Below are 26671 nucleotides of genomic sequence, written 5' to 3'. Positions count from 1 at the left end.
GAAAAAATACTATTACAATGCACAATTGTAATAGCTTTTTCACTAAAAATATTAATTAACAGATTTCAGTGTTTGCAGAACTGGGTAATGGGAATACTAATTAAATCCAATAGATATGCGTCAGCTACAAAAATGTTAAAAATTTTGCAGTGGTTAAGCAAAGGACTCAAGATGCTTCATGATTTACCAGCATATTTAAAGATTGAAATAAATAGTACCTAATTAATTTTTGTTTGCTAAAAATAATTAAAAATTTGAATAAAAATATTTAAAAATTAATAAGTTGTAAGCGACAATAACCCATTATATTAGAAACAATTGAAAACGTTTCCTTCGTTCAAACCTATGCCATTCATTTTTCAATTAGAAAAATTACAATTAAAATTCCATTTACATCCTTAATCTTAAAAATCTTATTATTTATATATTATTGAAAATTATTATTATCGGATTTTAAACACGTTTTAAAAAATGTGCCACTTTTTTCAAACTCAGTTAACAAAATACTTTTAGGATTTCGTTTCAAAAATTTTAATCCTCTCAACTCCTTTATTATATGTTTAATCAAATAAATAATTTTCGTGTATAGAAGATTTCTTAACAATTGAAAATTATAAATATTCTCACTTATATAGGTACATAAAAAATAAATCTGGATTATTAATATTTTCAATAAAATTAAAATTTTAAAATTGTTATATAAAATTCTTTACAAATTCTTTGTTTAATTTTATAAATAATTAAAACATTAAGGAAAAATTATTTGAAATTTGAATAAATTGAATAAGATTTAAAATAATAAAATCAATGAGCCTTTTTCTTGTTGAAATTTTCAATTAAATTTTATTTTTGACGGCAGAAAATTCAAATAATTTAATGCTGTTGATTGTATTTTTTTTTTCATTTTTAACACTTTTATATTGAAATTTCTTTGGTTTTCATTTTAAAATTAATTTTTTATTGAAATCTTTTGAATTAAACATCAAAAAACGAAAAATATTTAAATTTTAGGTGAGGTTTTCTATTTATAAAGTAGATTCGATTTGAATGTTTGAACATTTCTTTGTATACCTACAAATTTAAGTATGGCACGGTATGGTAAATTCAGGGCTTTTATTTAAAGTAAACGCGATGAAACATTTATTATTCTCTAATAATTTTCTAATAAAGAAAAATCATAATTTTCATTGCTTTTATAAAATATTACAAAATGTTTTGAACAATTTTCAATTTAAGAAAAAATCAAACAAATAACCCCTACTTTTCGATCAAGGCAAAATCTAAAGTGACCTTCTTTTACCTGTAAAATTTAATCAAAAATATATAAAATAAAAATTTTTTGCATATAACAAAATTTACACTATCAAACACTGTTCATACATTTTGTTTGGTTTGATTAAAATTAATGCAAGTTTGACTTTTAAACGACCGGGAATTTTGTTTGAAAAGAAAACAAAGGCAAAAACAATTGTTTAACCCCAGTCAACAAACAAATAAACACGCTGTTTTATTTAATCATCAAATATAAAATTGCATTACCTGATTTGTGCATCATTATATTTTTTGTGATTTTAATTAATTATTTCTTAAGTATTCTAGCTTCTTTACCTGCAAAAGAAAAAAAAAGTCAAAATTAATATTTAATATACAGACGACCGCTTAAGACAAGTATTTTTGTATAGCAAAATAAATGTAACTCAGTTAGGAATCGGGGCTATGAATAACTATTATTAAAACCGTCATTATTTATAGATAGAGAAGGAAGGAAAAATAAACGGGGGAGGAAAATATAATATTAGCAGTATTAACTCAATATTAATAAGTAAATTAAAAATTAAACAGCCAAAACCAATCATCTGACCTTAAGCACCCTTTTACTTATGTTCGTATAAAAAACAGACGAATATACAAGTTAATTTCGCGCAACATGCGCGTCTTTGGCTCGTCCATCCAATAGTTCGTACTATGACCTGGAGCATTGAAAACCTCGACTGACCCTTAGTTACTGAGCTTGCCCTTGTAAGACATTCGACTCAATAAACCACAAGTTTATAAACGAAAACTATATCAGAATCACTCTACGACAACGAAACGACTTTCCAAAAAACTGAAGTCTACACAATATAAACGGATCCGATCAATCCATAACAAGTAAAGCGAAATGAAGGAAACGACTTGCCACAGCTTCAATACGATCAATATCAACATCACGAAGAGGAAATCAAACCTGATCTGCCCACTCTAAAGCTGGGTTCATGAAAGCGACATTAAATGTTTCACCACAAAATCATTATTAAATTCCCTACATAACCTCATGACACTTAAAAATCTGGAATAGAATTCGCTCCAACATGAAAAACATGAAAAAGTGCAATTTTTGTATAAAAATTATTCAAGAATTTAGAAACTCGAAAGGACAAAATCTCAACTTGAAACTCAATCAAGAAACTCAAATACAAGAAACTTTAAAAGCCTCAATTGAAGGTCATATTGAGAACTTGGAAATTTTCACAATTTGACACAATATGGTTCTCGATTAATCTAATTTGTGACACAACAATTTCCACTGGAAAAGTTACACTACTAAAATACTTCTTGTATATTTTGATTTTTGTTTTCAAATGAACTATATTCCAGCTTCCATATTCAGTTTTCAAATGAACTTTATTGAACTTTGTACAGCACCCTTATCCGTTACCATATGTTCTAATATAAGCAATGTAATGATATTCTCATATTCAGAGACTATTGTATAGTCACAAGTTCCGGAGACAAGTAAATTCAGGAACTTCACGCCTACATACAAAGCCTAATATAAATGTATAACATTTTATATAATCTTTATCTGTTATATATATATATATAAAGGAATAATTTAAAAAATTTTAATTTCAAAATCTAAAAATTTAAATATTAAAATCCCATCAATTTCACTTTGAATTCAATGGTTTAACAAAAAAAAAATTACAAATTTATTTTGATTATTCTTAAGTGCCTGTTTTTTTGTATTTCCACAAAAATTGTACTTATTAATTTCACCCTGTACGTCTGACGTTTGTTTCCTTTGCATGTGAACAGATGCAAAGGAACTGATCTGTTAATTGCCAATGTTAATTTAGTCTTTATGAAAATTTTTTATTTATAATTTTACTCCTAAATTTATGCAAAATTTTATGAAAACAAGAGATTTATTTCAATAGGCCCCAAATGCTATTTTCAGCATTTTATCCCAAAGCTGATAGAATATAAACAATTTCTAGAATTAAAATTATCAGAGAAAGATGTGCTGAAGTGAAAACAGACCATATGATAAAAAATATTTTGTTATTTTGAAATTGAATTCTTCAATATATAATAAAAAATTTATTAAAATAAAAGTAATAAGAATTTCATACTAGTATATAGAAAATTCCTAAATAACATAAAGGCACATATAGAATGTAAATCACACATACATACATACTTATATGTTGCTTCATATCCTTTCAAGTATACATGTAAAGAAAACCAATATTAAAAATTAAAAAATATTTTATTTTGACATTTTATTCAAAAGAATTTTTCAATAATGTTGTAATTATTTTTTTTTTTTTAAATCAAAGAAAATCGCAGTAGCACTGTGGTTGACAAAAAAGAAAGAAATGAAAATTTTTGTATTTCATTTATGCGAAAATTGAAAATTTAAAATTATTGAAAGGCATAACGTCGTTCATTTTACGAACCTTTCACCTTGTATACAAGTGAACACATGAAAGAGCTTTTCTTAATATGCGGTTTTCAAAAGAATCCTAGAAAAATAAAAAAAATCCTGTATGTTAATTGTGGAATGATTTCCTTTTCAATAGAGTGGTGCTGTACTTCGAAAGTTGCTCAAATTTATTTTTACCTATATACATTGTATGTATACATACAATGTGTAGCTATGTCTTCTTATTATTTATTTCGTTAAGAGTTAATGGAAGATTGTGGTTAAAATAAATTAAAAATTAGAAGAAAGAAATTAAGAAATTTTCTAATTTTCATAAACATGGTAAGGGGCACACCAAAAAAAAAAATTAAAAATTTCAAAATTAATTATTTATTTCGTTGTAAAATTGTTGAAAATTTTTCATTTAATTTATAAATATTAGAGTTATGACGTCGAATTTTTCTAAATAATTGAATAAATTTAATACGAGAAGTAGTTAATGTTTTGTTAACTAGTTAAATAATTTATTAAAAATAAAAAAAGGACAAGAAAAACGACTAAAATTTGTAATGATTAAATGCATACAAAAAATTATAGACTAAGGACCTTTTTTTTTATTGCTTTCTGTTCCAAAAAAAATGTAGAAGGTTGTTATTGATTCTACTGGCCAGAATCAGGGTCAGAAGACTAAAATTAAATATAATGTGCCATATTTTAAAGCTCAAACTCAGAAATTTTTAAAATTTTTAATTTTGTCAATATGTTTATGAAATTCTTGAAATCCGAGTCTAGACTCGAACAAAAAAACACTATTTTGAGCCATAAAATGAAAAATTTCATAACTCGAATAAATTTGCGATCATTTTGAAAAATTTACTATAAGATTCGCCCCAGAAAATTATGTAATAAAACCTTACATTAGTGCGTCATTCTAAATACAAATTACAAATTTCACATTTCAAAGAAATTTCGCATTCACTGAATTTCCTCGACTTTTACTTTACAAAATTGGATTCATCTGGTTTATTATTTAATTTTTTCCCGGTCCAAATCTATATAAAACTTGACATAATGAATTGAATCACACAAAATGCAGAGAGAATGTTATAAAACATTAACAGGGCTACACAAATATTGACGAAAATTTAATTTTAATACGAGTATTCCATTATTATGCGCTATGTCGTTGATTTCTTGATTTAAAAGGAGGAAATTGTAGAAAATATGAAAAAAAAATCGCATCTAATAATTTTCATCCCAATCCGGAAAATTTCAAAGTAATTTTTAAAAATTAAAATTTTTTTAAATTTATAATAAAACTGAATCACAATTTTTTTTTCCAGGATAAATAGAGTTCTACTTTCCTGCATACTTCAATCGAAAATATTAATAACTGTACACTAAAAATTCTTTTATTTCATGAATTTGTTCAATTTGTATACACGTTTTTCAGATTACAAATCACTAATGCAGATATTCCTGTCTTTAAAAGAAAAAGACCCAGTCATATGAAAGATATTTCAATTTTCATTATTTTTCAAAAATTAATTTAAATTTTTTTTTCTGTTTTCATTTAAATTCTTTCATTTTCAGTATTCAAATACATCCTTTCAAATGAAAGCAAGAGTAATTTTTAAATACCTTTTGTCATTTTTTTATTCTTTATTTCTGTATTATAGTGTGATCCATCTATTCAAAATCACAAAGATTATTTTTTCTATTCTATATTGAGAGTCTTTATAGTTCAAAAACAAATTTATGAATAAAACAAATAAAAAAAAGACCATATCGGAAAGATTTACAAAACAAACATTATTTTAATTCAATTCAATAGAGCTACCACATAAAGTTCAATCAAATAATAGAAAAGGAAAGAAAACGCTCTATTATTCTATTGTAGAGGAAAAATGAAAAAAAAAAACGAGGTACTAAAAAAACAACAAATTTTAATAACTAGTAGCTTTCTTTATTCCTCTTTTATATTGGAATTGTTGAAAGGACACTAGGTCGTCATATAGAATTAAAATATCGATTACAAATTTGTGTCATAAAATTATTTTGTATCGCTGCCCGGCTTGCTCTAATTCAATACAATGATATTCTAAACAATATTGTTTAACTAATTCCATTTACTTTATTTTACATTTCAAATGATTTTTAATTACTTTGTTGCATTTGTCTTTTAAATCATTCAATTCTAATTGATCAAATTTATTGTACTCTAAAACGTAATAAAGTGGAAAAAAATTTTTTGTGTACGTTCATGATATTCCTAAATTCAACAATATTAGAGAGTGTTAGAGCTTTTTAAATGAAAGTCTTTCTTCAAAATTTTGAAAAATGTTGGTGTTCCTTGAAGTTCATGAATAACTCAAGAAAAATTAGTTGGGACGAAATTCACTACTTGATCTTAAGAAATATTTCAATTAGTCCAATATTAATTTAAAAAATTAAAACATTTTCCAAGATTAATGTAAATTAAAGAGCAAAAATTATTAACCAGATTCGTATTTAATTTCACTATTGTTTTCATCCAAAAATATAACGCTGCAATGTTGCGAAAAATGTGTTGCTCAATGTATAAATTATACAAGCATTATTCTCTCCCATATTCTATTTCTTTCAGTATGCTTATTCCACTACATTCAATCAATACTAAAAATGTGATCGGCCGGCTATCTTCTAGCATATCGTTTGTGAAACACAAATCTAATTTATTCATTATTTTCCAAAAACTAATTTCGTAACTAGTACTGAATTACAGTCGTACAGGATAATTTTGCAGAACACAACAGGTTGTAATTCTGTTTCTCCAATAATCATCACAAAATTTTTTTTGAATTAAATTTTTTGGAATTAAAAAATAAATATAAAACAAAAATTCATCTCTAAATTACCCTTTTATTTTAATTGAGTATAAAATAAATAAATTTTTCAATAATTCTGCAATAATTTAATTAAAAACCCATAGTTTGTTAAATTTCATTATCCTTTACAGTTAGTTTTATTGAAAAAAGAATTACAAACTATAAAATAAATTTAATAAATTTTGTTAATGTATTTGACGTGTTTTACAACAACTTATGTATGTATTCTATATTGTTATACAGTGGTTATCTACTATTATAATAAGCTGTGCAAAATATTCAACATTTTTAATGTAAAAGACTAACACAAATATGTAAAATTGAACTCTTTCACTTATTTTCACTTTAAAATTTATATTATATAGATTGCATACTTTTATACATATGTATGTATACCTGATTATAATATATCATATATATATATACGAATTTTATAGGGTATATAATCAAAGCCGACCGATATTCCCAATGAACTGAAAACGTAATTCAAGTAAAAAACCAAAAGAAAATAAAAAAAAAAAAACAAAAAAAAATTAACGCAATAGAAAAAACAAAGAAAAATAAAAAAGAAAATTTCTCTCACTGTTCAGTGAAAATTTTCAAATTCTCATCATGCGGTGCGTTAATAATAATATAAAGAGATAAAACGCAACAATGGTACAGGTGAATTTACTGTGAAGGTAAAATATAATATAAAAATGATTTTAAACAAAGTAATTCGTGTATTATGTGTGTACTTACATTTTTAATATAACAAGTATTTCATTTAACTATTCACATCATATACTATATAATATACAAGTATATAACAATAAAGAACCTTTAAAAAGCATTAATATACAAGCATTTCTACATGTACTTTTAAAAATTTTAATATAAATAGATAAAAATTATAATATAAATAATAGATTATATTATTTTATATTGTTATACATAAATACTTACGTACATATATATACTATGTATACGCATATATATACCTGTACTTTATCATTGATAATATTATGTAATTATAATGTTAATGCATTAATGAACGTTATGACATTGTCCTTAATATTTCTTTGAAATATTCTTCAATTTAAACATTATACAATGATTTAGTTTTGTTCTTTACACAATATACAATAGAACCTACAATAACTAAAATATACAGGGTATACAACACTCACTTTGATTTTAACTCAAACGAATACTATGATTCTGCATAACAATATATCAGTTTCAAATTTTATTATTGAGAACAAAATTAATATACCGCATATATTGTAATTGCAAACTGCGTGATAAAATAGCGATTTTAAATTTTACAATATACAAGAATAATAAATGCGGTATATTGTAATTGAAAACTGTTATACTAAATATTCTATGGGTGTAATCAATATGTTATTAAAAAGCAAAATCAGAATTAAGCCAATTTAGATAATCATTGCGTTTACTCTTAATGACTGTTATACAGATGGAAATTTATAAATATCCCATCGACAATCCTCGCTTATACTCTATTAATAAGAGAAAGCGATTCTCTCTAATAGCACATATTTGTGTATAGAACAGTGTGAGTTAAAACTATGAAAATTGATTTTGAAAGAGAAAATTTTAATTCGAGAAGTTATTAAAAAATTTTAATATCTATAATAAAATTCTTAATTAAAATTAATTTTTAACACTCTGTAAAACACTTTCAAATTCACATTATATTATGTATATGTATATATTTATAAAAATACTTCACATAATAATATTTTCTTTGTGATCTTTTGACTGATTAAAAATTCTAAATGGGGTCCAAAAATTTAATGAAGTATAATTGGACAAAATATTGTTATACATTTTGCGTCTCTTGTCTTTTGTAATTTCTTTATAACATTTATTTCAATACATAATAAATGTATGTGTCTGTTATACCATCAATATATTGTGTGCAAAATAATGTACTCCTTGAAGTATTCAACATAGTATAATAGAATTAAGTATGAGGATTAAATAGTACATATATCTACATACTCTTGTGAAAAAGAATATTTTCCATTCTGATATATAGGTACGCTTCTATCTATATTCATTCAAATATGTTCATAATATATAAATGACTATATATTATATTATATACTCATATACTCGTAATGTAGAAATAAAATGCTTTTCAAAAAATTACTCCTTTGTGAACTTGCACACGAATATTAAAATGGCATTTTCACTTTTTAAACAAAAGGATATTCAATGTATACATATATATATGAACGTGTGGTGTACGCATACATAGTTGCAAAATTATTAGGAATAGAAGGTTCCTGTATACATAGAATATTATGTATTGAGTGATATGTGTGTATGTTTTTTTGTATGTGACATACAATGTAGATACAAAAATTATTTAATTAATTGTTTTTCTTTCTTTTTTGTTTTTTTTTTTTGTTGTTCTTTGTTTTGAAATTATTTCTGTCATGTGAAAAACAAATGAAGTGAAATACGTTTTATGTCACTTAATTTTCCTATGATTTTATCATTATAGTTCAGCAGAGTTCCATTTATTTTCAAAAAAAAAATTATAATTGAGAACATAATGTACATGAGATTGAGCCTAAAGGATTTTTTAGTTTAAAATTGATTTTTCTTTAGATTTTTTTTTGTTTTTACTTTTTTTTTTTTTGAATAATGAAAAAGAAGGTCAACAGGTGATATTTTCCTCTTTGAAAGATTAGTGGGATTTTGTATAAAGAGCCAGATTATTTCATATGTCAGCTAGGGTTGTCTAAAAACTAATTTCACTTTCATTTTGTAATAACCAAGCAGAAACTATGTGATAGTGGGAAATATGAGTAAATTTTTCATCTGAAAAATTATTAAATTATAGAGCCTTAAAATTTGGTCGGATCTACTTTGTAATTCATGATTTTTTCAATACAAGAGCAATACAATGTACTATTCATGGATTTTTTTTCTTAGAAATCGTTGACTTTCTGGAGGTCATAAAGTTAAAGTTATTTGAATTAGTTAAAATTAAAATTCGAATTAGTTAAATCAATTTCATAATCTCAAATGAAAATATTTCAATAATTCTGACACTATATTATACCGTACAATTTACCATTTCTATTACAGCCGGATCATTACAGCCAAAATGATTAAGGCACTATACAGCGACGACGAAACCAGAATACTCCACAACAGAAATCTAAAGGAGTTTATTGAAATAAGTACAGGAGTAAGACAAGGATGGCCCGTTCGATCGCTCCTGTTCAATGTAATCTTAGAGAATGATGAGTCACCTCTCAAAAGTCTTAAATATGCTGATGACGTTGCCCTGCTGGCCCAATCGCATAATGTCATTCAGACAAATATCAAAGTCCTAAGTGAAAAAGAAAAAATAGCTAGTCTACGAGTTAAAGTACAAAAGACAAACTCACATAATGAATAAACAGTAGGAACAATGAGCAGTTTACGATTAATGAAATGCCAAACGAAAACAACTACTTTGATAGTATAATTATACTACAGATTGAGAAGCTGAGGAGGACATAAACAATAGAATTAGATTGGAAAGAGCGACGTTTGGAAAAATGTGAGAAATGTGGAGGTTACCACACTTGACCTGCAGCACAAAAATTAGAATTTTGAACTCCTGCATCAAGTCCGTATGGTGTGTGGCGGTATAACCTGGCACGCAATTCTGAAATACATTATAACAAGGTCCAAATATTCATCAATAGGTGTCGTATCTTGGAAGCATATGCAGGATCTTCTGGCCTAGAAGAATTAGCAACGACGACCTGTGAGCACAGTAAGTCTACAAATTTTGCCCATTTGGCTGATCCTCAACTCTGATAAAAAATCTATAATGTGTAGAAGTACTTTCACTTATTTTATTTCAAAATTTGAATGAATAATTTATAAATTAGAAAGTACCTTAAAATTACTTAATTATCCTGGAAATTATCTAAGATACATTGCTGGTGTTGTCAGTTTGCTTTGATGTCAATAATTTAAAAAAAAAACAATTCACAAATTGCTTTAAATTTTTCTTTTTTTTTGTGTTTTTGTCAAGCTAATAAAATTCTTAACTGATTACGTGTTTTAATTTTCTTATTAGTTTCATTATTAAATAACAAAATAATTTTCTCTTTTATATTTTATGAAACTTTTCTAATTGACATCATATCATGTGTGTATAATTAAAGTGTAATGTAATATGAATTAGTTTAAAAAATTTTTGACTAAACGAGATTTGCTCCTACGCAATAAACACAGGATGATACTTTTACATTTAGAAAATTAAAAAACAAATTTTAAAATCTCTCTTAGTTACAAACAATAGAGGCACATTGTATAACAATCACGTTATACGAAAGTTTTAATTATAATATTGTATTTTATAAAATAATAGCAAGAATTTAAGGGATAAATCATATGTTATAGTAGGCATATCACAATTATGATTTGTAAAGTAGTTTGTTAAAATAATTCAAGTAATTAAAAAGCATGTCAGTTACTTCAAAGTAAATAATACAAAAAATTTTATGAATTATGTTTGAAAGAACAAATTACCAAAATTCACTCAGAAAATTCAAAAACTTTATGTGTTACGTGATAATTAACATTAACATATTCTGAAGAACATCTAACAAACATGATGCCACAAAAAATTTAAAAAACTTTTATAATAATTTTATAATTATTTTAATCTTAGTTGATTCTCATTAACTTAAATTTTTTCTTCTGGTTCGTAAATACATGCAACAATTTCTCAATTCCCAAATTTTTCAGTGGAAATCAAATCCTTAATCAAGTCGAACTTAAAAACTATATTTTATTTATAATATTGGTCAAATACGTTATAACTATTGCATACTTTTAGGTGACAACTTATAAAAAATAAGGAGTTGAAAATAAATTATTTTGCAAAAAAAACGAAACTTTTAATTAATTTTTACAAATTATTCAAATTTAAAAGCTTTTATGTTAGAAAAATTATGATAAAATTTTGTAAAAAACTAAATCGAATGCAGCGGGTAATTGCCACAACCATTTTGTTCAACTAAGATTTACCTATAAAATTCTCCAATAAAAGTTGCAAATTTTTATTTTTCGGCTTGTGATTTTGTTATTATAACATTACAAGTTAACGAAAAATTGCATTTTTCGAAATTCCTGGTACTACAACATTAACAGGGGGGAAGGAAAAATTTGCTCATGGCTCATGAAATTAGTTCTCGCAAATTATCCCAAAATTTGTGTTTAAATTTTTACGTTTTTAATTTTAAAGATGCAAAAATTTAGTAAAAAGTCGGGTAGAGTGAAAATAATAACGTACACACTGTTTTCCTATTTTGCTAAAAGTGTACTTAAACGTAACATGACATACTGCTCTAATATTCTATTACAGAAACACTTATCGAAAATTATTCAAGAGAATTATGTAAAGAAACGCTTATGAAAGTTCGAAAAATATTTATTTATTTCTACCTTACAATTCAAAATTTCATCAAAACAATTATTTTTTTTGAATTTTTATTTATTATTCAAATATAATTATTTTTATAATTACCTTAAATTTCGAAGGTCAGGCTGCATTAGAAGTTCAATACAACATAAAAACTTATTCTAAATTTCTACGCATTATTTAAAAAAAATAAATAAAGTTCTTAAATCAAATCGTCCTTTATATAGATATCAGAAGGAAATTTCCATCCATATTCTTATTTTAGAAAATTTATTAAAATTTTACTATTAAAAACATATCTAAAGACTATAAAAAAAAAATTAAATCCTCTTTCATTCCTAAGTAATTATTTATTAAATTCTAGATTTACACATAAAAATTTACCAAAAAAAAAATATACATGTATTTAATTATATATAATGAGAACCGAAAATATTAATGACATTTATTTAACAAAAAATCTGAAACTATAAAAGGACTAGCAAAGCACTTATATAAGAATATTTTAATGGGAAAAAAAAATTTTCAAAATAATTTGAAAAATTTCATAAAACTTTGAATGAAAAAAATAAATGTTAATTAAAATGTATGCAAAAATTTTTTATTAAAATATTAACAGTGTTAGCGAACATTTTGATAGTGTGCCACAAATGTAAAAAGGACATTCAGTTAAACCAATTTCTTCTGTGTCTACCAGTATTGGTACATATTTTATATGTACAAATACACAAAAATTCCTTTCGCAACAGAATTATGCAAACTCCTAAAATCTGTGTTAAATTAATCCTCTGCTAATTTAACAGAGCTCTAAAGTATTTTTCTTTAAAAGTAGCAAAATTTTAGTTTTAATTCTTCTTCAACAAATTCAGTGTTAATTTCACGTTTACTACATTTATATATTGCAATAAGAAATCTGAATATTTGTCATAACGTCAAAATATTTAGAACGGAATTAATGCCATTATTGGCTTAATAAAATTTACGGCATCATATAAAATCAGTTTGAGGGGAATCATAATAGAAATTTTATAATCAATATTGAGCTTGCAGAAATGATTTTCAAAATCAAAATTAAGTAATAAGAGTCAACAATTTATCTCTAAATATAGAATAAATTTAAGAAAACAAAAATATTATTTGATGAAATCAAAAGTAAGGAACTGAAGTAAGACGAAATATGTATAAGAAGATTCAAATATTCCGGGACGCGTGATAAATATTTGAAAGATTTGTTATCACAAACTTGCTGAATAATGAAGTAAAAAAATTTTAATAATATGAGACTCACATAACATCAATTAGTCACAGATCATATTAAACAATATTACTCAATACAGAATGTTTGATATGTTAATCCTGGCTAACAACACATTTCGTATCGAAACTGAGTACCCCAAAATTTTGTCACGTCATCTCTTCCTTTTAATATTAAATGGCCACATTTTTTTAAATATTGTTCACCAATGGCATCAATTTTCGTTTTACCAAAATGTAAACATTAATTAAAATTAAATATTATTGGCACCTAATTCTTTCTCTTCACCACACACACACATTCGATTATTATCTATATATACTGTATATATAGAGGATTTATTTTTGATTTTTTATAGAGAAAGAAAAAAAAAATTGTCCTTCATAACTTTAATTACATTTTTACGCTGATCATCAAAAATTTCGATAAAAAAAATTCTATAAATTGTTTGAAACAGAAAAACTTAAAAAATGAAAAAGTTCCAAAACCAAAATGAAAAATAAAAACTACGCCGTCATATTTCTTATTAAAATCAAATTTATTACCTAGGATACAAGAAAAAAAAAACCAGCAAAAAAAAAATTTCAAATTTATCGATAAAGATAATTTTATTTATTTTTATTTTTAACATACAAAAATCACAACCACCTTACTCCCCCGCACCACTCTTTTTTTCCATTCCATTCGCCCACCAAAATCAACTGTAATTATCGCACAATTCTAACAAAATACCCATGTGCCCCACACTATTACTGTTAGTTTCTTTGAAAATAATTTAAAATGCCCCCGTTTTCGTATGTAGAATCAAATAAATTGCAAAACTTTAAAATATTTTTAGCTCTAAAATAAAATAAAATGAAAAAGAAAAAGAAAAACTTAAAATTATAATAATTCCATATAAAATGGAGCATTAAACCTTGGTAAACAGCAACAACAACAGAAAAAGCAAACTAAAAAAATATAAAAATCAGGACTTTTTATAGGTTATTAAATAACAAAGTCCTTTTTTTCGCACGTATAACATGTAAATTATGTAAAAAATATAATAATAATAATAAAAAAATCATAAAGAAAAAACTAAACAGAACGCATACCAATCACATACCTATAGGCGAATTTACATTATATATTCATACTTACACATACTATACGCATATGTATGTATGTAATATTTGTTTTTTAAAGGTGATTATGGAAATTTCAGTATCTAAGATTTCATTTTTACGACCGTGTATTAATAATAGCCGTCATCAAATTCAAATAAATTTTAAGTTAATTTACATATACATACGAGTATGTATAATATAGGTATGTATGTATACAAACGCGTGTATAAACGTATATAAATACATAAATTTGTAAATTTTAATTAACATTCACACATATTCATTGTATATTTAAAATGTAAGGTAAGTACAGATATATAGGTACTTATTTACTGCTATTTTTTTTGGTATATGCTATTTTACTTATATAAACAAACATAAGGAATAATTAGTTGAGTTGATCCTGTTGCAAAAAGCTATAAAATAATAATACGAAAAAAAAATTGCTTCTTTTGTAACTTTGTATATATTTTAGTTTTGCTTACATTTTTTACAACAATAATTTAAAAAATTGTATAAGAGTTATAAAATTTAACCAAAAAAAAAAAACAATAGTATACAAAGTGTCTCCCAAGAATGTAGATCCTTATGCAAAATACAGTTAATATATGAGTTTTCAATAAAAAAACGGCATTATGCAATATTCGAATGTATTAGGAAGTGGACGTGATTGTTCCTAGTAATTTATTTGGGGTCTATAGCCCCGTTACAGACCAGAATTTTAAAAAAGTTTACAAATTAAAGTTATATATACATATATGGTTCTATTTAACAGCTTTTTAATATTCCCGAGAGGTGCTTTCAAAAAAATTTTCCACAAAATAAACTTGTTGAACAGTAGAAGATATTTTATAGAAATGTACCGCATAACTAATTTCGACAAATTTTGTCAATATATTTTCGGCATTTTTACGGCCTAAATCCAAAATTCTTTCCAAATAAAATTTGTAAAACTCTTATTAATTGAATTTATCTATCGAAACATGAAGTTTTTATACCAAAATACACGAAAATTTACTAAAATTCTATATGGATTGTCTTTCTTTAAGGGTCCTCTATTCAAAATTTTATTGAAACCCTCTGTTATTTTTTTTTGTACATCATATAAAATAAAATTTAAATGTTAATTCATAATTAATATTAAACATTAAATTATATATCCTTTTTGTTGATTTCTATACCATACCTGTCCATAATTTTCCTATACAGCATTTAAAATTTATGTACACAAACATTAAATACACACAATATATTTTAACTACGATAAATTTAATGTAATATAATAGTAATTATAATTTGAATATAATAGATATATAGAATAACAACAACAAAAAAAAAACAATAGTAATAAAATTTAAGGCTATAAAAATCATGTCCTATAGAATACAGAAAATTCATAAACACATGTAAAATAATAGAAAGGATCCAAAATGAATAAGGAAGCAAAAAAAAAACAAAACAATGAAAAAGACGAGCGAATTGGGAACTAAATCTAAATAAATTTACGATAATCTTATTGTATACAACATAAAAATCTACGGAAACTAAATATGAACGTAAATCCTTTTTGAACTCAAAAAAACTAACAAAATAACACAGAAACAAAAAAAGATTTAATCCTTTACCATTTTATGTGTATTTAATTTGAGGACACACACATTTATATACATATAAAGTTGAGTTTATTATAATAAGTTTTCCTTAGGGAAAAGTAATAATTTTTCCGGTTATTTCTTTTCTTTTTTTTTTTTTTTGATTTCTCGATTTTAAATGGCATTCGAGGTCGTAAAATCATAAAATTATAAAAAAAATTAAATGTATGAAAAATTGTATGGTAATGTGAAAAAATTTGGTCTCAAAGATAAATGCTACAAATGTTGAGCTTCCGATAGGTCAAATTTGAGTATTGCGAGATTGTTGCTTTAGATATGCGCACTTAGTTGCTAAACATTCTTTACTATTGAAGCAACCAGTCACAGCTAAACTTTCGCAGTTGGTATTTATTATAAAAATTTTTATTCGGCCTATCAGTAGGTATCAAATTTTATTGCGTTTTTCTATGCCAAGTCTAGTAAATTACCACTTGACATTTAAGCAATTTTTATTCGGCCTTCCAGTATAGATTAACGAACTTCATTAAATGTTTGTACAGAATGATTTGTCTCTACTCTGACATAACAAACCCAGATTTAAAGTTGTTAAAACTATTTGGAAAATATTTATTCCCTATTATTTTCTCCAATTGAATAAATACACTCAAAAATATTACTAGATAAAAAATTGTGATTTTTTCTCAAATCGAGAAAATTACGAATGCATGTCCGTAATTTTTTGATAGTTTTTTTTTTTTTCGTAATTTAGTCGTTTTGTGGGTTAGGATTGTTAGGAAGACTATAACGAAAAAAAAAATTGAAGAATAAACCTTTTACTCTGCACATGATTTAAGATTGCTTTCCTTTCCGCAAAACAACAACTATAAAATAACAACAAAATAGTTCCTTAATCCTGTTTATACATATATATATATATATATATACATAAGATGTAGATGTTTGTACATTTTTGTACAATACACGCAATACACAAATAAATTTTATTACCTGTATTTTTTTTTTCATTTTTTCTTAGTTTATTTCAACAAAGAGAAAAAAAAACTTTCATTTTAAATTAAAGTCATAAATTTTTATAAAAAATATTGTGAATAAGTCTCAGGACTTTGATGTTTATATAAACGATAACGGTATTCTCGCATTTATATGTGTTATAATATGTAAGTACATTATGAAAAGGATATTATAAAATGCATTTTTGATGAATTTCTTATAATATGTTTAATAATTACCTGAATGTAAAAAGCAAAAAAAAAAAAAACATAAAATAAAAAGGACAATACGCAATCATGGTAAAGGAGGAGAATAAATGAAATTTTTTTTTTCTTTTTTTTCTTATTTTGTTAACTTTTTTCTCTGTGATTCATATAAAATTTTATTACCCAATTTTAATGAGAAAAATAAGATTTTTATCATAAACATTAAAAATTCAAAAACAAAAATTTTTTTTTCTTAAAAGGACATCATTGTATAATGCAATAAACTTATTACACTTATAATAATTCTGTAAGGCATTACAAAATTACAAGAGAGAAAAAGAAAAAGAGATTAATACTGTTCGAAAATTTTTGTTCTCACACGAAAGGATGTTCGAAAGGTATTATAAAAATTTATGGTCCGATTTATAACGTTATATAATATAAAAATTTGAGATGCAAATGACGACTATAGGCAAACTTAATTTAGCGAAATTATTTCAAAAAGTTGCCGTAAGAACCCCATTTAATTCGAGTTCAATAGAAACAACGATCGTAATAGCTACTATGCAAACATATATCAAAAATAATTTACTTATATCTCAGAACAAGTAGTAAGCAAAGAAACAAGAACCAACTTGGGGCACATATGATTGGTCCGGAGCTTTTCTATAGACTATTTCAAGAACTCCGGTAAGGGTGTTAGGGAATAAGACAGGTTAAGTTTTTTATTTTTGAACTATTAAGCAATAAGATCGTGAAGATCTAGTATTTTAAAAGAAGGTAGAAATAGACAGTAGCGACGTAATTTTAATTTTTTATAAATTTTATTGGGAGAATGAAGAAATGGTAGAGCACATGCTGGGCACTTCCTAGACGTTGAATTGTATTGGCTTTCTGCACAAGCAACTAAAAATTCAGAAAAATTTCAGAGTTAACACGATCAACTATATTTTTGCTTAAAAATCAATTTGTTCATTTTCAACTGAAATTATTGAAAAATATGAATAAAATCTAATGAATTGTGAAGTTCTAGTTGAAATGACCTTGTAACCTGCTATTGTTGCTACTATTTTTAATTTTGCTTTATTGGAAATAAACTCTAAATTAGAATAAGACATCAATTAATTTAACGCATCTCTTCAACTAAAATTAAATATTTTAATAAAAACTTTAAAAATGAAAAATTTGCAAATTTTGAAAGAATTAAATAAAAAAAATTTATTTCTTTTAATATTATGTGTTTCCGATTTTTGAAATATGTGTTTAAATTCTCACTTTAAAATTTAAATTATAAAAATAATATGAAAAATCCATTGTATTCGACTTACTGTTTTATAATATGTGCAATTTTCTAAAAAAGATTTTAAATTCAACAAATTTAAATGCACATATTATGGCTATTTTAATATCAAAATATTCCCTACAAAAAACTTGTATAGTAATGTGAAAATTTTAAGTTAGATTACAAATGTGCAAATAATCCTTTTATAAATAATTCATAAATAATTTTATTACATATGATAATATAATAAAAACCATTTAGAAAAACGATGAAGAAGAAAAAAAAACAGTAAGTAACAGCATTTAAGCATTTAAAACATACACAATATTAATGTGTATAATTTTAAAAATAAATATCCTTTTTTCATGCAATATTTTAACACCCAATCTTTATACACGGTGATTCAGCAACAAGTTAGGAGCCATATACCATGGAATAGACGTTCGGAAATGAGTAAAATTATGTGTTCGGGACATAGTTTCAAATCAGAGCCGTTTTCGAACTCTAGGAATTTCAAGAAAATTTGGCGAAATTTTCACCTGACTTTAAGTTCGAAAGGACTATTAGAGGGCTTAAAATAAAGAGAAGCGCATTATTTGGTTTTGCTTGTTTTTTCAGAAATACAGGCATTCGAAATTCCAATTTTCCTAACTTTTCATTTTTTTACTTTTTTTTGTCCCGTAAATTTCTCATGAAATTTTTTTAAATTTCCATTGTTACTCAATCACCTTGTATACAGTTATATATACAAATGAGCCTGTTAAGATGATATGTACAGTCAATGAAATATAATTTATAAGCGCATTGAACTTTCTAATTTCATTTTTAAATATTCAAAAACGGGTATAAATTAGTTTGAACGAAAAATATTGATTTCAGTCATTTTCGGCAAAAAGAAGTCAGTTGGAGCTTCAGTATAAAAAAAATTAACTTGTTTGCTTTCAATACATATAATAGCAAGCTAAATTTTTTGTTAACAAACACTGAGAGAAAGTTCAATATTTTGACAATTAAAGTTTTTTAAAAATAGTAAAACAGATTTATTTCTGTACCTTTTGGACAATTAAGTCTAATTAAAACAAACGTACTTTTTTACCCTACATACTTCTTAACTTTCTGGACAAAAATTGTTTTCTAACTTGCACTGTATATAGCATACTTAATAACTAGTGTTCAGTGTGAAAATTTTTACAATTTCGTGTACGAGTATAAAAATTTAAGGAAATTCATGTACGTATACAATAATTATTTTAACATTCTCTAACATAATATGCTTATGTTTAATATTCATAAGAAACAATATACTGTAATAAAAATATTTTACCAAATTTTCCTTGAAAATCAAAAAAAAAACGAAAAAATTACAACAATTTTATTAAGGAAGAAAAACTGCATTCAAAAAAACGAAAACAAAAAAATGACTTTGTCGTCACACGTTGATTTAATCATTGGGAAAAATCAAAGTGGGAAATTTTTCCAACCGTATTCAACGATTTTTAAATGAAATGTCACGCGAATATAAAATTCAAAATGGTCATGAATAAATTAATCTATATAGCATGGATCATTGCTGGAATTAAAAGTTTTCGTGCATGTAAATATGCACATAAGTCTGTGTAGATTGCCCATAAAAAATATTTTAATTCTTGTAAAATATATCAAGAATTGATCTGGAATTTCATATGCGAGATCTGAGATTTCATATGTTTTTCAAAATTTCAAAAATTGTGCAGAAAATGCAATTATTTTAAAAATTTTTCGTCCTTACAACATTTTTAATTTATTCTTAATTTATTTAAAGTAGCGTAAAGTTCAATAATATTAATATTTAAAACTTGGTCTCACGTTCTTAATGACTCATGATAAATTTCAATTTTCGAAATTTTTAAATTTTAAACTTCAGCTTTTGATTTCGTGAAAAATGTAGGGAGGATTAATAACATAAACTGAAACCAATTTTACCCTTAACACAAATTTAAATCCATTTCTCATAACAAAATAAGTTTGTCAATTTACATAGTTGCTGTATGAGAGACAGAGTTCTTAATTTTTGTAAACAAATTTTACATTTTGAATTTCAAAGAGGATTGTGAATTAAATTATCGACTACAGAACTACAATTAATTTAATCTAAAAAAACACAAGAAGCAAACGATAATTGAATTAAAATCAGAATGACATTTTTAAATCTATTCACAATAAATTGTCTTATATGATAAATCAATTTTGCAAAGTTTGACTATGCACACTTTAACAAAATAAATTATTATCAATGTAAAATTTAAAATCTGACTAGTCAACACTGTTATCGACTGCATGTAAATTAAAAAATTCCACAAATTCATGAAATTTTAAATGCAAAAAGTATTAATGACTTCGAATAGTAAGGTTTTTATTGAAATAAAATTAAAAGAATTATGAAAATTCTTTCGAGCTTTAATCACTTTTAAAAATAGCCCATAATGCAATATTCTAACTACAGTCAAATAGATAAAATAAAATTCATTTTAAAGCAATATGTTTTTTTTCTCTTTTCCTTAGCATTTGCAATAATTTATTTCACATTTTTAATTTTCAATTATAATTTCAAAATATTATTCTTTCCCTCTATTCTAACTTTAGTTGGAAAAGAAAAACACCCCTTCTTAATAATTCATAACCTTTAATCTAATATGTACATTTAGAAATTTTCAAGTTTATTGCCAGTATAAGAATGCATGCATATAACGAAAAAAAAACAAATACCGGAACTTTGTAACATATACAGAAAAATTTTCATTAAAATAAAAAACTTAAAATGAGCCTATAAGGTCGCGATGGAATTGTTAAAATGTTTACCCTCGCATTTCTTTAAAATTCTAAATTCCCCAGTGTATATAACGTGCTATTTAACTATTATAATACAACAAAATAGAAAGATAAAATAAATACATTACTTTAATATGACCATTATTGTAAATCTACATTATCAGAAGTGACATGTTACATGCATTCGATTTATGGTACGTGCATATTTGCAATGTATACACACACATATATATATGAATATAAACTTACAATATAAATTTTTGCGCCTATACTGAAATACGGTGAAATACAGCTCTATACTCCTTTCACTTCGTGTACTATATACATAAACATAAGTGTACATAGTGAATAACAGCCATAATAAAGTTTTAACACATTTTAATATTTAAATTCTATTAATATTATACAGTTATCTCTGTTAATGTGTTACATAGACTGTAACACAAATTACACGTTATGAAATAAGCTGAAATATTTATCGTTTAAATTTGTTATACCTTTTGTAATATTATGAAAAAGTGCGAAACGCAAACGTATGCAATATATGTTAATCTATCCACATTTTCTCTACTTTTAAAATGTTATGGAAAGGTTTACAATTTTCAACAGATATTTCACTCTTAAGTTAATCTGTTTAAATGTTAAATCAGCATTCTTGAATTTATAAAATGTCTTCAATTAATATAATTTAATTTTTATTGTTTAATATTTTTTGGAAATATTCAACAAATAAGTATATATTATTAAAAATTATTAATTAAATTTAAGCTACTACATTTTCGTCCTTAGAAAATTCTCTCTTCTGTTTGATAACTATTTTCTCTCATCATAACTTGATAGGGAATATTTTAAAGAAATATTATAGAAAGATCAATTAATTTGTTGCTAATTTAATAACGATTCTGAAGGGCATTATTTACACCTTTTTATAGTTTAAATCATACACTATAAAAAATTTTCGTTGAACTACTTAAATTCTCTTTAAAATTCTCTCATTAAATTCTATGATGCAAAAAATGTTAAAATGCACTTAATTTGTTATTTGTAATATCAATGTAATATTATTCATCAAAAAATTGGATATTTACACTAATTTTGAGAAGAACTTTGGTGAGTGCAAAAAAACGCTCAAAGTTACTTTTTTAGTACAAATGTTTTACAGTGTAATTATAATAAATACTGAAATTTGTTTGAGATTTTACTAAAACAATTCATAATTTTTCGGAATTAGTTTTGATGTCCACCTTCTTATATTGCAAATTAAAATCTTATATTTGAAATTACCCACAACTAAAAGAAATTTGTCAAAAAAAAATTAAAGAACTTAAAATACACATTATATTGCATAAGAAGTACTTGACGTTTTAACATTTTAAACAAAATCAAAATTGAATTTTTAAAAAAAAAATTTATTCAATAGGACGTACTAAAAAAATTTTACATCCTTCCTAATTTTTTTTCTATTTCATACTGTTTCTTTCTCTCTTTTACCCACAATTTATTTCATATTGTCATTCAAATTCATGCAATTTTCTTCACATTTACTCTAAATTATTTTATTCCTAAACCAATATCTATTTTTATAAATTAAAAAAAATTTCAATATCCTTTTTCCTTAAAATTTTTTTTGAATATTATTTAATATACTAAACTACATATTATATACATACACATATGTATAGCATGTATAATGTGTTGCTAATATGCATATTGATACAAAAAATTATTTTATCCTTTTAATTATTTTCATCATGAAATATTTTTACATAAACAGATTTTATATGCACTTTTATGCATAAGTGCCATTAAAAAACACTGAACTAAAGATCTAAAAATAAATTTTATATCCAATTTCAGGTAATATTAAATCGTATACGTATGTAAATTACATATTATTACACACTATCGAAAATGAGTAGGCGTAAAGAAACAAAAAACAGCAAAACAAAAAAAAATTAAAAATACAAATACAAAATAAATATCCTTATCGAAATGTGTTAAAAAAGAGAAAAATAATAATAACAAAAATGAAGGAAAAATTAACAATGTTTCCTTTAAGCAACAAAATATTATGTTAAGTATAAAAGTGCATTTATGCAATACTAGAATCACATATAATAAAGCTTATGTGAATGTGGGTGGATGTGTGTGTGTGCATTGCGTAAATATTAATGTAATAAAATGAACATTACAATCACCTATGCACACATATATTACATATAATACTTTTCTTTTATATTATTTACATAAATAATAGTTGAAAGCAACATGTTAATACTTTTTACTCCTACACTGGTTTTGTTATATTTACTGCAATATTGTGGTTGCAGTAGTCTATTAAAGAAACAGAAAATCCTTTCCAAGAAAATAACAAACCGAATTTGGAAAAAAAATTCAAAGTTTAAAATTAAAAAGGCATTTATCCATTTCAAAATATTTTTAAATATTCAATAATTTTTAAAAAAATATCTTGAAATTAAAACATATTCGACCGCAATGTTTATTGTCTAGTTTAACGAAAGTGTAACAGAAGATTATGAAAATGCCTTTTACACACTTCTTTCCAATTTTAGGAACGCTAGTAAACTTTTAATTTTACGTATCTAGAAGATTTCATTTTAGCTCTTAGTAGAGAATTTCACTTTGTGCCATGTGAATTCCCTGAAAATTTCGCCATTCAGTTTCAATAACAACACACACAACTTAAATATGAAATTACAAGAAATTTAATCGATTAGTTTCGTAGATATGGCAAAAAAACGTAAAATGGGCCCCTAAATGGATTTCCGAGCTTTCTAAAAAATGTTCATTGTTTTAATACCCCGAATTTAAATATTAAATTTGCAGGATATTGGTTGATAATTTCTCTTTATATGCACAGAATTGTTAAATCGACCCGTAAAAAACACAGTTCCCAAGGCATGACATATTCTAAAAGTTAATCAATCTGTGACACAGTCAAAATGATTCCACATATAAAATTTCATAAAAAAACGTTTCAACCGAACTTGAGATGTAAGCTGAACGAACTTGGGAGACCATCATTTCGCTAAAAAATTGTTTCCTTACGGTTTCACCGAGAAATCTCACCTCCCTTAATATATGCAGTTCCGTCGGTAAAAAATAAAATTCTTAATTTGTTTCGTTGGTCTATAACGGTCTATATCATCAATGTAATTTTAATTATTGTATATAAAGTAAAATTACAGTTCGATCTCTATACACATATTGGTATAGGTATTTGATTGCAATTGTTTATTTAATTGCAGGTAATTGTAATTTGTACAAAGAATTTTTAAATTTCGCAAACGAAACTAAAAGTTCGCAAGTGTCAAATTAGTTTTTCATAATAAACTCTAAACATTAAAATGTTTAATTTTCTATAAGATTTTAATTCCAGACGGCAAGTCTGAAATGTTAAAAATTTCAATAGGTCGCAGACGAAATCATTTTATTATTTCAAATTAAATTTTCTACTAACGCCTGCTTCTTTTCTAACTATACTGTTATAAATATCACATTATTTTCTATTTTTCATAATTATATTAAAATATCATTTTATTCCTAACGCATTTTTTAATTGATGAGAAAATATCATTTTTAACGCATATGACGTCCACTATACATATAAATTACTCATACATTAATTTTCATTTGTTATGTAAAGTAGAAAAATGATTTCCGCAATAAAAATGTTAGGGGACATTTGAGAAAATAAAAATACAATAAATATTTTATATTTGTATGTATCAGACTCTACAGGAATTGTTATACAATAAAATCTAGTAAAATTTTCTCTTTTCATATCTTATATAACTTTCTTATAATATATTTATAAGTTTTATACTTTTATTTCGTTATATAGATAAATATCTACACTCAGACATACTTAAATAAATATATATTATATTTTCTTAATAAAATCCTCTTAAAAATTTGAAAGCTTCTTCATTGTCTCCCTTAATTTTTATGTCATTTAATGTATCAATTTTTCAAGATGTCCAGTTCATTATTAATAATAAAGTTACAAGAGAAAAAACAATAACAAAAAATATTATAAAAGTAAAATATAAAAATATAATATTGTTTTTATTATAATACGCTTTCAACGACTCCTACCCAGTTAGCTGTTTCCACTGAATATTTCAGTGGTATATACAAAAAATTTATTTTCCACCGAATCATTACCAATCAGATGTTACTATTATAATGCACGGTAAAATCAAATATATTGGAATAAAATATTTGAATAGGGAAAAAGAAATTAAATCGAGTGTAACAAATTGCTTTGTTACATTTAAATAGTTATTGTTCGTATAACCGACATGTTGATACCAAGAGTATACCAAGATTCTAAAATCTATTCCAAGATTTCTTAAAATTTATATTTTTGTTTAAAAATTTTGCAAAAAATTTTTAGAAGGGAACAGATGAGCAGGATGAGAATTCCGTAAACAAATATAGAATAATTTTATTTAAACGTTTGTTGCATATTTCTAGGAGGAATTTAAAATAAATTTTAGGAGTAAAGTACTTATAACTATTAAAACTTTGAAAATACAATTTTATTAAGAAATTTTCATTATTTGCTACTAAAAAGTAAATTAATGCATTAATTATTAAATTCTGACACTAGTATATTTATAGTCAGTTCTTAAATATAATATAGTCTTAATGATAATCAAGAGATTGAAAGTTAACAATACATCAACAAGGAACGTTCGCATAGAAAGCAATAGTCCACTGGTTCAAAAATATAAAAAGACGATTTTATAATTTGCTGCAAAAACTTCGTAAAATTAATAGACATTCATAACAGGATAAAATTGAAATAAATCGCTCTGATCCTTGAACTTCCAAATCAAATGATATATAACAAAGAAAACTATGATAACAATTATACCTTTAAACTAACCGGAATAAATGAATAAATTATTATTACCGTTATTCATGTCGCACTTTATATTCTTTGTTTTTTCAATTTTCTATCGTCATTGTAATTCGATAACCTGCTAGAAAAGTTTTTAAAAAAAAATATTTTTGATATTTTTATTTCTTTCTCATGTATATAAACTTGTCCTTCTCAACAATATATACTGTTATACTGTTACAACAGTAATTATTATTTTAAGGGAGAAAGAGAGCCTAAAGGCGGTTAAAGTGATATTTTTTGTGATGGTACATCTACAGCACATTTTAGTTGAAATATCGATAACTTTGACGTCAACGCATGTATACTATAAACACTTAAATTCATTAAGAATTCATTTTAAGTAAAAGTTCGAATAATTTTTTTCCCACCTTTTTCTGTTTTTTATCGTCCTTCCATTGTTTTTTTTTTGTTTCCTTCTCTTTTCTTTTGATTTGTGTACATAAATATTTCTTTATTTCTGATTTAAAATTCATATACATA

General features: G+C 24.5%; 1 long non-coding RNA gene across 1 annotated transcript in view; it reads right to left on the bottom strand.

Annotated features, from left to right (window-relative positions):
• Positions 1-1478: 1478 nt before the first annotated feature.
• The window catches only part of LOC129611189 (uncharacterized), an 89458-nt gene continuing 64265 nt past the window's right edge, over positions 1479-26671 (bottom strand). The window contains exon 3 of the long non-coding RNA XR_008697142.1: positions 1479-1608. This is a non-coding gene — a long non-coding RNA (uncharacterized LOC129611189). The remainder of the gene's footprint in view (positions 1609-26671) is intronic.

This window comes from Condylostylus longicornis, unplaced genomic scaffold (assembly GCF_029603195.1).
Source record: "Condylostylus longicornis isolate FDR11 unplaced genomic scaffold, ASM2960319v2 ptg000048l, whole genome shotgun sequence".
NCBI classification, from domain to species: domain Eukaryota; kingdom Metazoa; phylum Arthropoda; class Insecta; order Diptera; family Dolichopodidae; genus Condylostylus; species Condylostylus longicornis.
This window is presented reverse-complemented; position numbering and strand designations above follow the sequence as displayed.